This window comes from Actinia tenebrosa, unplaced genomic scaffold (assembly GCF_029948245.1).
Source record: "Actinia tenebrosa isolate PJP-AT-01 unplaced genomic scaffold, QUT_ActTen_1.0 PGA_scaffold12__29_contigs__length_12842862, whole genome shotgun sequence".
Taxonomy (NCBI): domain Eukaryota; kingdom Metazoa; phylum Cnidaria; class Anthozoa; order Actiniaria; family Actiniidae; genus Actinia; species Actinia tenebrosa.
The window spans coordinates 9,036,694-9,051,167 of NW_028292572.1; the positions used below are offsets into that span (position 1 = coordinate 9,036,694).

The 14,474-nt window shown below is 36.0% G+C and overlaps 1 protein-coding gene across 6 annotated transcripts in view; it reads left to right on the forward strand.

The window, feature by feature from the left end:
- The window catches only part of LOC116293246 (galanin receptor type 1), a 115,943-nt gene that overhangs the window by 77,850 nt on the left and 23,619 nt on the right, over positions 1-14,474 (forward strand). Inside the window, exon 1 of one of the 6 annotated variants that reach the window (XM_089028186.1) lies at positions 4,697-4,759. The exons of 1 other annotated variant lie outside the window; for it this stretch is intronic. The gene's annotated coding sequence lies outside the window, so the exon portion shown is untranslated. Of the gene's footprint in view, positions 1-4,696; positions 4,760-5,737; positions 5,866-7,278; positions 7,308-7,799; positions 7,927-14,324; positions 14,402-14,474 lie in introns of those variants that run through there. 4 more of the 6 variants (XM_031700827.1, XM_031701038.2, XM_031700897.2 and 1 more) reach the window with 4 other exon arrangements.

Sequence of the window (14,474 nt, forward strand, 5' to 3'; positions counted from 1 at the left end):
TATTTTTTTTTCTCTCATTGTGAGCCAGTGTTTGAATATCATGGTATTTCTTAGCATGACATTCAACTTTTATCTCGTATAGATTAGTTAACCCACACAATTTTCCTCATAAATGGACAGTATACTTTATTTGGATAGACCCCTTGTAGCCGATTCCCAGAGCAGCGTCATTCAAAGAACAAAACAGGAGGATTTCACCCTCATGAGAATTAGAATCCATTGTCTTGTCCTCCAAATTGAAGGGTCTATAAGTATGGTATGGTACAAATTTTCTCTTAGGAAGTTTGTATCCTGTATAAATATCATGGCGGTATAGGTCCTTACAGTATTATAGCATAAGCCTCACTAGTTTCTGTTAACGGGGTGTACATGTCAAATGTTAAGACATTTATACGAGTGGATCTGTCTTACCCTGTATTGAATCGAATGACTCAGTTTTAAGTCACACAAAAAAAACTTTTTTCGATATAAAACATTTAAAAAACCTTTTTTAAATTTCCTTTTTTCAACATAATGTTAGCGTTTTAGCTGTACCCCTTCGTGCTCTAAACATAACATTGTGAAAAAGAAATCTCAGCTGTGAATTCTCTTTACATTTTTCCTCTCGTAAACTTAAAAAAAAAAACGATGTAAGTATCACCTGCCGAGAAGGAGGGCATGTTATCCATTTTTTCTTGTTTTTGTTTTTTTAAATATTAAGTTACAGAATTATAAACCGCCTCGTACCACGCGTAATTAACGGGCGCCATTGAGGTAACGAGCGCCTGTGAGCTAAAAGCAAAAAAAACTGTTGACGCTACTGCGCACCACCTCGGGTTAATAAACGCGCTTTTGTTTTCGTTAATTTTTTTATCACTGAAACGTAGCCAGATCAATTGTCTTCTTTAGGTTATTCTAGTGAATCATGATTGTGTTAAATGTTCATACCTTGTTTATAGGAAAAGCCCGCGGCTTACAGCGAACGATGAACGTCTTGTGTAGAAAATAGCAGCCCACGGTCTTGTGTACTATCTCTGAACCGTCCTTCTGCACATTGACTACGATAACTGAGTTAAATTCAACAGTTTCAAGCCCAGGGCAATATTAGTCCATTATGTTTTATAGCTGTCAATTCACTGCTAAATCCATGGGTTTATCATTTGCATCGCGTTCAGATCCGGTAACAAAAAATCGACTTGAACAATTTATAGAGCCGAAACTACAATACGTAAGAACATGAAAAACCGTATCACTCCTTCTTGCTATTTTGGTCTTTACCTCTGCTACTTTCGATGCGAAGTGGTTACCAAGGTTATTTGTCCTCGATTAGTTTGGCCTTTCTCTCATTTGTTTTTCATTTATTCTTAATATAATGTTGTTTTCATGCTTTAGTTCACCTTTTGGCACTAAAGTTCACCTGTTTGCTGTTTATCGAGCAAAGTTACGTGATTTCGCGTTAGTTGCACCGATATAAAACATTAATTACTGTTTGATTCACTTTCTGCTATCTTTATATTAGCGAATCGATTTTATTATCGATGACTATAGCTTAAGAATATTGGCAAACTGAAACACTATAGCTAAGGTTATCTTAATATTCACTGCACTCGGTTCAGTTTTACCATACAATATATCCAGTGCTTAGTAAGGGGTTTTATTCTTATCAATGAGATTTTTCGCCTGCGAACGGTGTGGGAAATGAGTAGAAACCATTTATATGTCGATGTAGTTTTGATGGAGAGAAGAGATTTTGGCGTGTTAGTCTGGTTCTTGAAACAAGACATGATTTTCAAGACATTTTAGTCCATTATGATAGTACGCCAACATCGTCAATAATATCGACTTTACGTGCACTTGTGGTAACATCATTGGAATGAGGTGTTCACAGGACAGTGCAAGGATACAAACTTAAAACTAAAACTATTACCATTACTAGAAAGACAGTACCATTGACAGATCAAAACAGACCACCTCACCTCACCTCACCTCACCTCACCTCACCTCACCTCACCTCACCTCGCCTATAATACAACACACCTGACCACAGCACAGCAATCATTACAATACACCTCATCACATTGAAAAACTACTTACTATGAAACTATAATATGTCACCCATACTTCATTGGACTAGAGCACGCTAGCATTTTGAATACCATGCAACAACAACAACAAAAAACAGCAACAGTAAAAGACTAAAAAACTCTGTGACTTTGTCTTAAATCGATTCTCACCAGTGTTTACAAAAAAAAAGAAGAAAAAAATAGCCACGACGGAGAAAGTTTATTCCTCTCTGAAGAACGATTTTTTAAAATATGTGCAGAATACCAATTCGTTAAGTATGTCTCGTAATACTTGCAGAATAATGGTCTTGAACGACAAATGACACGACTATTAGTCAGATAATCCTAACACTAGCATACTAACCCTGAAAGAAACGTATTTTATGGATAAGGTTTTATCATTTAATATGGACTCGTACATTCATATCAGTTCGTATCAATGTGAGTAGTTCTGAATATCTTCAACCAATTGGCTGGCTCGATTTACGAATAATGTATTATTTATGAAAGAAAATTATTTTGTTATTGTCAAGACTCGTTCTGAAGTCCTTCAGAGCGAGGGTGGTTGTCAATATTTGTATAATTTTGGACGCTTCGTGATATAGATTTGTTTGTTTATTTTCATAGCGTGTGTAGAACTTTATAACGAGCTTAAAGTGAATAACATCACATAGGTAGTGCATTTATACAATAATATAAAGGAAGAATAATCCCTAATGTATCACTCCAACCACATTATATGGCTTATTGTATTATCACATCACTAAGACCTCAATTTAGGCTGTATATTAAGAATGATATGTTTAATAGCTACAATAGGTAAGCTGATAGGACTTTGTTCACTCAGTTTGCAAGATTATCGTGGTCATTCTAGAAAACAATATACTACAGCCCAGTGATGACTTTTCTGTTCACATAAACCTCTAGTTATCGACCGTGCTTTTTAGTGGTCGTTCAGAGGAGGGCTTCAAAACTATGTTCAAGATTATCGTGCTCATTCTAAAAGAGTATTCTACAGGCTAGTTATCATGACTCTTCTGTTCACATAAACCCCCAGTTATCGACCGTGCTTTATAGTGGTCGTTCAGAGGAGGGCTTCAAAACTATGTTCAACATTATCGTGCTCATTCTAAAAGAGTATTCTACAGACTAGTTATCATGACTCTTCTGTTCACATAAACCTCTAGTTATCGACCGTGCTTTTTAGTGGTCGTTCAGAGGAGGGCTTCAAAACTATGTTCAAGATTATCGTGCTCATTCTAGAAACACTGCAATATTCTACAGACTAGTTATCATGACTCTTCTGTTCACATAAACCTCTAGTTATCGACCGTGCTTTTTAGTGGTCGTTCAGAGGAGGGCTTGAAAACTATGTTCAAGATTATCGTGCTCATTCTAGAAACACTGCAATATTCTACAGGCTAGTTATCATGACTCTTCTGTTCACATAAACCTCTAGTTATCGACCGTGCTTTTTAGTGGTCGTTTGGAGGAGGGCTTGAAAACTATGTTCAAGATTATCGTGCTCATTTTAGAAAGAGTATTCTACAGGCTAGTTATCATGACTCTTCTGTTCACATAAACCTCTAGTTATCGACCGTGCTTTATAGTGGTCGTTCAGAGGAGGGCTTGAAAACTATGTTCAAGATTATCGTGCTCATTCTAGAAACAATATTCTACAGCCCAGTTAATATGAGGCTGAACCTTTGCTTACCGACCATACTTGATAGGCCGTTCGAAGAAGGGGACAAATCCACTAGACATTTGAATTATCTTAAGCAGGATTTCAGCATAACAGGTTCTTGTGTTCTAGTGAGCGAAAAGAAAGTTTTTTGGAACCACAAATGATCATCAGATTTTGAGCATTTTCTCTGAGTCATAAATCTCAAATAATGCCAGCTATACTACTTTATTAGTGCATGAGAGATGAGGCGGTAAGCCGTGTGGGATGGGCTCGGAAATCATAGAAGAACATGCGTAATAGGTAAATTGATTAGTATATATATATATATATATAAGTACAGTAAGCCTCGTAAGGACCAAAAATTACCGCATCATTTTTGCGCACGTATTTATCAATATCTGGCTCTTGCTGCACAGAAATACAGTAATGCATGCTGTAGTCTCTTTTTCGTATGAATAAAATTTTATCATCGGGGTATTGCGCACTTGCATATAACGCTAAACCAAAACGTTTTTTTCGGCCCATAAAGGCGTCACTAGTAATGCATGCGGTACTATTTTACCAGTATTATTAGTAGTCCCCTTTTTGTAGAAATGAAAATTTATCATCGGGTTTTTGCACACTTTTCTTGTATATAACGCTAAACCAAAAAGTATTTTCGGCCCATAAAGGTGTCACTAGTAATACCAGTTATACTACTTTACTGATGATTTTTAAAAACATGACAAGATTACACATAAATCTTAGGTCTTGTCAATAATACTCGCAGCTGATCCGCGCAGGATTATTAAGTTTTTAACTTATTAAGTTTCGTTACCACATGCTGTCTTTGGAAAAGCTAGCGAACATCGAATCAAGAGTACTTTGCTGTGTAGTCAGTTTAGTCGTATAAGGCGTTATAATCATATATATCTGTGCGTGTTTTAATTTTGATCCACTGTTTGAAGAAGACGGAATTTGAGGCGTTCTCCCCCTGGCTGTCATTCAAGGGGATGGTATTTTGAATAACGTAGATGTGGCCGCAAGATACAAGGTTTGTTCAGTTTGTAATGATGCATTTCCTAGAATAGCGAGCCAAAACAATCGCAAGATCCACGGAAAGGTTTTATCTATTTTGAAATTATTGACAATCGTAAAAAAAAGAAATTTCAGAAATATTTCAGCTAAAGACGACTCTTTTTTTCGTGGGTATCGTTTCTTGTGTTTTATCCCTAATTTCTTTATCTTTCTCTTCACATCTTTGTAGCAATAATCAGATATGTAATTCGCGTCTCTAAGCAGACTTAGAAGTAAGTGAAAGGAAGCAAAAATAGCTATAATCCATGCAAGGTTTATTAAATCCTATTAGCAAAAAAGAGGTAAAGCAAAGAACGTGACTCTTTCTCGTTTTCTTCCTGACAAAACATTCATTCTTGATTCTTAAAATACGACATCCATCTGACAGATTCAAACAGCCCTACTATCGATTATTCCAGCTGTCTGGTCGAACCGGCGTCCTATCCATCTCAAGCAGAGCCTCATAATATAGTAATATAAATAAGCCATGTATAGAGACCCATATTGTGTATATACGTTATTAGAATGGTGGGGTAACCGATAAGCTCTTAATGCAAAAGTACTTAGCTACTCTTCAAGGTATTCTTAAGTCCTCTTCAACGTGGAGATATTCGGGAGTCCATGTTACCTTGTCTAAGTAGACGATCAGTGATAGATGTCTCCTTTATTACATACCAATACGCATCTATTCGCAAATAGATCACAAAATACCTGACATATACTCAATATATCGGGCAGGTCTTTAAACGTTGACACTAAAGTCATTCATTTCTGGTTTTGAATTCGTGTTTTTTGGCTTTGGGCGTTATTAGCACAAGGTGTGATGACTGCGCACGTATGATAAGAATCCCTCACAAATTTATTCAAACAGGCTGTCTAAACTCCCTAGGCGTTCGATATTTTTATTATTATCATACCACTGAATTCATTTAAATCTGTGCGAAGCACCTGGGCACGCCTTTGTTCTTGCGGTTAGTGCATTGTACTAATATTCTAACTGATGAAATTCAGACGTTGTGCACAAGTTTTTTAAACAACATCAAGCAATGAATCCAAGAGCCATGCTACTGATATTCATATGAGGTAAGCGGATCATCATTCCTGTCGATTTTTTTGTGAATACTGCGGTTTTACTTCTCTTGTAGTTTTACCCATTGTCCTGTCTAAGCCTATTGTGGTGTTATACGATACCCATAGTACCTACCGGGTTAACTTTTACCGTGTATATCCCGGAAGTACCGGGTAGAGGTTTGATGATAACGATACCGGATGGGATTCCACATATGATATCCTTTTATCATAATATGTTGTGTTTTTTTTTTGAGCAAGTTAGGTAAAAGGGGAAAAATAAGTATTATCGACACCAGTGCTTCGGATCTGGGCCGTGACAAAGATTTTCCCCCATCCTAAATAGATGTCCCCTTGTCAACAAAATTTCTCTAGAATCTAGTCTCCCAATCCTTAAAAGCCAATGATCCATGATTCATTGATTTTTCTCTATTGATACTTTTTTTTACCTACTTTCATCCGTGTTCCCAAAATTTCTTTCTGTTTTTGATCTTTGCATGAATACATCAAAACAATGATCACTGGCCCATACATCTTCACGATCCCATTCTAATCATTTATCACTCTTCTAAGGAATAATCCTGCTGTCAGCGAAAAACTTTGGCAAGTTTTAATTGATAATAGATTTGAGTTCTCTTTGATGAGCTGAAGGTCGGCAGCATCTCTGTTAGAAATGTTCCGGAAAATCACCCGAGTTCTTAACAGTAGCCAGAATTCTCCATTAGTGTTTGGTTTGTGAATAACCTCGTCCGATATCAATCTGGGTACAAACGAGTTTGAATGACCTAGGTATATTTAAATGAGCAGAAAAGCGGGCCATAGTACTAGATAAGAGCCAGGTTAGCCTAAAGAAATGATTAAGAAAAAAGTTAAGGAATTCTTTAGATTCCAAGAAGAAAGATATAACGAAAAAAGGTGATTGATTGATGCAGGAATATTAGTACCCTGTTGATGTTTGCACTCGAATTGATCACTTTTTGGTAAATTGTACGCCAAATTTTTCGTCTTCCTTTATCAGCTAAGATTCCCTCTAATGGCTATGTTTAATCTTAACAAGCGAGCTTCATTTATTGATTCTAGTTCTGCCTCGTAGTTTATTCAACGGATGGTTCTTGCGCATTTGTATTGCGTATTCAATGCGTTTTATAACCTTTTATTGTCAGTAGAGGATTTTACTAGTTGATGCGTATTAAGGCACCTTGACACGCATCTCACAATCACGAGAATTGATAATTACATTTGCGCTTTTATTCTGCAGCCCATTTCCACTGGTCTCGCATTTTTGTTTATGATTTTTTCATGTTTTTCCCTTTTTCGTGTTTGGTTTCAGATAGTAGTTAAGATACGACTAAACATGCTATAATCTTATACTACCAAGTGAAATCTTTTTTGTACAGCCAGAGAGCCAGAGTTCACTCTGGTTAGTTCATTTAGCGACAACAACAGTCATTTTCCAGGTATGCCCTAGAGCTAGAAATATGATGCTATGCTATTTCATCTTATCACACTTAGCTACGAAAAGGCTAGAGAAACTTTGTGGACATCATTTGTGTTCACTTTTGATGGCTTTACACGAAGCCGACGATGCTCACAGAAACCGAACTTTCTTTTGTTTAGTGCAATAAAAAAATACACGCCGGCATAGTAACAGGAAATCAATATCATTCCCCGTTTGTAGTTACCGAATTCTTATCTTTCACACACAAAAAGAAACCTAGTTTTATTGCATCCTATCAGTCCGTTTTGACATTTCCATACATTGTAATTTACTGTTCTTCAGTCGGTGCATGTTTTTAGCTCCTATTTGTCGCCTAACCACAATCAACGCAATTCCACATAAAATTGAGAACTTCCAGAACCCCAAGGACCCCCTACTAGAGAGATCTATCAACTCCATGTTAATTTGTAACACAAACACTTTTTTATAATCCAAGTATTAATAACTGTGATTCTGCTGAAAGCACCAAACGACTTTGAGAAAGAGCGAATCTGACAAATCACTAAACACTGCGTCGTATGCATTCTAAAAGGTTGGTTTGAGCTTAGTAATACAGGTTGACGGAACGTTATACAAAGGTATATATATGTATATTTTATATTGTATGAAGTTTTTTTGAGCATCGTATGACTAATTGACCCTTGGGTACAAGCAAATGTATTACACAAGTTCCCTGCTTGCATTTATCTGTTGTTTTTGATTCTAACAATTCTGTACTTTCTAAAACTTGAAAAATATAAAAACTAAAAACTCTTTTTTCTTCTTAGTGCTAAGTAGGAACCAAGAATATTCGATATTTTTTACGCCTCAATCCAATTAATTACAATCCCTGACACTGAAATGTTGCGTCTTTGTATTCATACTTAGTCACCAGAAAAAGCATCATCACATTCTCTTGTTAACTTTTTTCTCATACTAATGGACTTTTTATCAATCGTTTGTCAGCCTATATCTCCAGATAAAATAGTATATATATGAATATATATATTCACAGCATATTGAGTGATAAGCTAATTAACTTCTGATAATTGATGATGGTATTATTTGTTTTTCGAGTGTCTCGACGATACGCAAGAACATTTCAAGTATTTTACACTCTTTTCTTATAATTTTTTGATTCTATACAAATGCGGTAATACGATTACGTTATATTTCTGTGCAGTTTCGGTTGATACATTTGGATCAACGTAAATATCTTTATATTACTGTCAGGAGTGCGTATCATAGCTTGTCATGTAAGAAATTGTACGAGTTTCTCTGGCCACTCGAGACGTGGTCTGAAGTCTCCCCTTACAATAACACATAACTGGTGTATTTTATAGTAAAATCGACTCATCATACATCAACCGACATGTATACTTGACACACATTAGGGATAGAATAGTGTTACAGCAGTAGATAGAACAGCAGACATCGTCGAATCCAATGCTTTCGTGAGTCAAGTTTCGCGTAATGCCTCCTTTAACCTACACCGAATCCATTGCAATCGCATTACAGGTTATTTCCTAAAGTACACAGTTAATAGACAATAAGCAGATCCCTTGTAGTTTATCGCAGCCAGCAGGTTCTCAAAGGGCGTGATGACGTCATATTTGACCCACACTTTGAAACCTCCATAGCTTTTAATGAGGCCGTTAAGATATACAGCACTCAGGAATAGTGCGCATTAAAAATAATGGCACTGATAGTACAATAGTCACGATATTGTTGATATATTTAAAGGTATTCGAAAATTTGCTCGCGGATCATTGGCATTGACTATTTCGAGTATATCAATTTCAGCAAGCAGCCCGACGGTTCCCTACTGCTGTGAGATTTATCTTTTGCATAATCTATTCAAACTGAAGAGGATTAGTGATTCTAAGAAATACCAACAGGGAAAGTATATATAATCACATTTCCAGCTGCTTTTCTTTTAACTTAAATACCCGTTGTTGAACGTTGTTCAACAAACCCCATTTTGTTGTTTCCTGGTAAATCGAGTTACTTTCCAGGAAGACTCGAGTGGGACTTTTTTCTTATTTATTTTTTTCCATTTTGGGCATATATAAAAAAAAAATATACATAACAAAGTTCTCGCTATTGCTATAAGACAAGAAAATGATTTCCGGCTCAAATCAGTTTCCAGGAAGAACTGGAGTGCACTTCTTAGATACATTTCCTGTTTTGGCACTCAGTTTCAAATGAATCCGCTTTTGTTCGTGGCAAAGTTCATGGTTTCCAGGAAGTTATCAAGTTCGAATTGTTGAAATATAGGAGGCATTTCTTGCATTGAAATGAAATTCAACCCTTTATCTGGCAAAGCCGTTGTCATATATGGACTCACCATGATCCGAGGGTTTTCCTCCCAGGGAATCAGTTAATGGAACAGGGAAATCAAAGGAACTATCAGAAAAAAAACATTACTGTTATTTTCGTCTGTTTAAATACTTACATTTCCAAAGAAATTTGTGAAGAAAAAATTGTCAGATGAATTTTTGGAGGAACCGAAAAAGCGTAAGTACTTGTTTTCCCAACACGTTTTGTGCTAGAGATTTGTGCTTGTCGCGCACATTGGCTATCTATGTCTTTTTGAGGGTTCAATCTGTGAGTAAACTGTGCACCGAATTTGATCAACCCAGAGATTGTTTCAGGGTTCCATCTGTAATACAAATTTAGTCTGACTTAGGTCAGCCCAGAGATTATTTCGGGGTTCAATCTGTGAGTTAGCCGTACCCTGTCTTTGATTAGCCCAGAGGTTGTTTTAGGGTTCAATCTGCGTGTTAGCCGTACCCTGCCACTTAGACCAGCCCAGAGGTTGTTTCAGGGTTCGATCTGTGAGTTAGCCATGCCCTGACTTAGATCAGCCTAGAGGTTGTTTCAGGGTTTAATCTGTGAGTAAGCCGTGCCCTGCCACTTAGACCAGCCCAGAGGTTGTTTCAGGGTTCAAATTGTGCCCTGTCTTTGAAATTGTCATATTGGATCTTTTCGAGTCTTATATCATAAATAGGTGGTTTATAGGCAAACCTGAACTTGAGATTCATTTTAATTATGAACAGCACCCTAATGAGTGCTATGTGCTTTTTGTAAAATATAATTGATGTCCAGGAAGACTATAATTTACAATTTGACGCACTTATGTAATCAGTACCATGCTTTGTTGAAAGATATTATATAAATTATGTCTTCATAGAAAAGCTATAATTTTAACAAGCACCATGTTTTGTTGGAAAGTATTAATGGTGTCCAGGAAGACTTTCAGTATAGCTTTAGAGTATGTTTTTGTTTGATAGGAGTATAGATTTAATGTATAAGTATAGCTTTAGGGCATGTTCGTGTTTGATAGGGGGAAAAAGAACTTGCAATTTGATGCAATTATAATCAGTACCATGTTTTGTTGGAAAATGTAAATGATGTCCAGGAAAACCTCTAGTCTATTAAACTACTGTCAAGTTATTTTAGAAAGTACCCACGTCCAAGAAGACCTCTAGTATAGCTGCAGGGCAAAGATGTAACCAGATACGCGTACTGGTGAATATATTTTTCATCTGGTCGTCAAACAACATCAAAAACAAAAAACAAAAAAAACATCGATTTGCAGTTCAAACGTTTCTTAAAAAATGATTAATATAATGTTGATTTTGAAGACTTGAGTTTAAACATCACACCCAACCAAGATAGAGGATACAAAAATGTTTGAAACGATTGTCTTCACAGTAATTTCCAGGAAGCTTAGAGGGAGTGCCCCACGTACAATGGTTAATGCTTGCTGGACAATCAATTTAAACTTCGTAGCCAGTTGGTTTCTTAATTAAGACAAGAATTTACTCAACCTTATGAGTCTTACTTATTTAGTACGTTTCCCTTAAGTCCTTCCAAACAATACCTAATCTTAATTATCTGTAGACCCAACTTTTGTACTACTTGTTCCTTGTAAGAACAACCAGCCCGAATCCCATCCAAACAAGACTGTAATAAGACTTCAGTAGTGATTTGAGTGGCATGCATATACTTTACTAACATGTTTATTTGAGTAACACTGAGATCGCGTGCAGTCGGCTCTTAAACGAATATATTCTCATAATGGCTTAAACCATAAACAATGCTTTATCAATAATTAAATGTACTTTTTACCGGTAACTCGTATCATATATGAAAGAGAATCGACTTTTGTTAAAACTGTCGCCAGCTTTGTCCTATTAAAGTCCACGACTTGGATTTTATGAGGATTTATAGACGTATCAAAATATGCTTAAGGCGTATATCTTCATCCATTATGTGGTTATTGTTCAAGTTCAAAATGATTTAAGGTTTTGTCCACCATCCATCCATCCATCCATCAACTTTTCCTTCCTTCCTTCCACACAACCATTCATTTAATCCCATTCACTCAATCAGTTACCTATTCACTCATTCATCCATTCCAATTTTCTCACCTATCCATCCAATCCCATCCTCTCCATCTATTTTTATTTTTTTGTTCCATTTTCTGTTTATTTCGTTCCAGTTTTTTATCTTTGTTTTTCCTCCATCTGTCTAGATTTATCTGTCTTTTTCCTCCTTTTCCTCTTTCAACTTTTTAACTTTTCATTAGTCTATCTATTTTTTAATAAAGAAAAGAACATCTTTCATAGCAAATCTTCCACCATCTAATTTGAATGATGGAAGAATGACGTAACCAGGAAAAGCTTCATTAGATAACGGTTTTATGTTTATATCAAGTGAATAACGCCTTCAAAATGACGCCCACAACCATATTGATTCTATAAAACAGGGCCAAGGTCTACCAACCTGAAACTATAATAATCAACGAGATGAAATACGATTTAAAATGTCCGCTACAAGTGCTTTTTAGTCTATCTGGATATAAAGGTATTATAAATCGTTTTTAACTTGCCATCCAGCACATTTTCCCATACAAATTAGTCCTCATAAAATAGCCCATTTTATATTTTGGTTTTTTTTTCTCATAAAGTCAACAATATGAGCTAAAACTATTCCTTCTTACTAACATCAAGGTGCTCTTTTCATTTCTGAGGTTCATTTTGACACAATTTCTCTCTTTTAGGGGGGTAGAGTCACGTGACCCACTGTTGCAAAAGGCCCATTCAGGCCCATTAATAATCCATTGTTTAACATTTCAGGCCACATGATATTAGTAACTTCATTTTATACACCTTCTTTACTCCTGTCGTTTCTACAACTTTAAACAACTTTGCATCACACTAATAATAAATTCCTGCTAATATTCAAGAAACATTACCGTGTTATGTAGTAGGCTTCAGATAATACCTTGCTGTTAATACATCCGCATAGAGAATCATCCCATTTTACCGCCACCCACGAGGAAATAGGTGCAGATTAATCGTGCCCTGGCCAACAATAACGTACTAGACTTTTGGGTAAAGTGATTATGACGAAAGATAAATTAGCTTGCATTTGTGGTTTGGAAAAGAGAATCGCCGAACTTGTTATTATTTATACATTTTACAGGATATCTTAACGTTAACTGTGTAAGTGTACATTAAAACCTTTTCTTGTATCTGCTTTTTTATCTCTTATTTGCTCAGACTTGTAACTACAACAGTCCTCAAACTCACAGTTTTCTATTTGTCCTTGAAGGCAACTTTACTCACCCTCGCACAGAAATCAAGTGCAAGGAATTCTCACTCAGTAAGGATGGATTTCATACCAGTTACAAAACATTCGATTCCAACTGATTAAGCTATTTACATACCCTCTCACAAAAAGACAAATACATATAGTGCAAAGCATTCTCACTCAGTAAAGATCGATTTAATACCAATATTACAAAACTTTCAATGCAAAACTTGTAAGAATATGACTTGATTTTATCACTAAATTTTAGCTCTAGAAAGGTCATAATGAACGTGGTTTCTTAATGTGCAACTTCGCGCAAAATAGAGTTGGTGGTGTGAGTTGAAGAGGGCTATGAATAAGCTACGTTTGAGGCTTTGCTTATTACAAGCGTTTTCATATCTTCAATGATCATAATCAGTTTTGTATAAGACAATAGAAGACATAATACAAGTTGCTAGATTTGATCAAGGAATCTTCTTTCTATTTCAAGATGCATAAATTATAATAATTTTATTTCTAGATAATTGGCTAACCAAAACTACAAACCAACTATAAGGTGGTGTGCTAAGATAGTCTAGAAATTTCAAGTTGCTTCTGTGTTTTACACAGATGTCTTAAAGATTTCCACAGTTACAACCGCAAAATCTCAGTTATAGCAGAATATATCTGTAGATCTTAGTTTAAATAACTTTAAATGCATGATATTTGACAGGCTTAACCGATAGAAATCATTAGACACAAGGGTTTTGTTGGCTTTACTGTGCTTAAGCCAATGAGCTTCAAGAGCTTCAACATTGGTGGTCACTTTCCTATGACAGTCTCAACCAGATTTTTCTTTTTAAGATTTCTTGATAAATAAAAGTTGGTTTATCGTGAAAACATCGAGATTGTGGGCGCTTTTATCGCGCGTTTGAATACGAGACCACTGTGAAGGTTTACATGTATGTCAGAATGAATCTGACAACTCTCAAGTGACAGGCACGTTTTGTAGTACACCACGTAAATTTGTCTAATTGGCAAAAAACTTTGAAAATAAATACGTTGACTTTGAGGCTTTGTCTTTAGTTCAAATTTAATAAAAAAATTTAAGAGGAAAAACATTGAGGAATATAGCAAAGCATGTATAAAGATAGCAATTGACAGATTCGGGTTTTTTTTCCAATAAAGGAACCGAAACTTCGTAACCAAATGTTTGACAATGCGTCTGTGATATATCCTGTTTGCAGGGTACCAGGTAAGGTAGATACTTCATATATGTGATCAGTCCTATACAATTTTCATCACAAAACCAAAGGCATTGCATAATGTACCATAAATAAATACTCCCCAATGCATCATGTATGAAGTATTTACCCCACAGGTATTCAATTAGCCTCATTCACCGGCTGATTCACCGCCGAAGTATAAAGAAAGCGCGCACTCAATCACCTTGATTTTGCAAGCTTTATATCCAATTTCCGTGGCTTGATCCGCGTGAGTAGAAAATTCTCATGGGAAGTAACTTGTCATCTTTGTGCAAAACATCAGCAATTATTCAGCTCGTGCA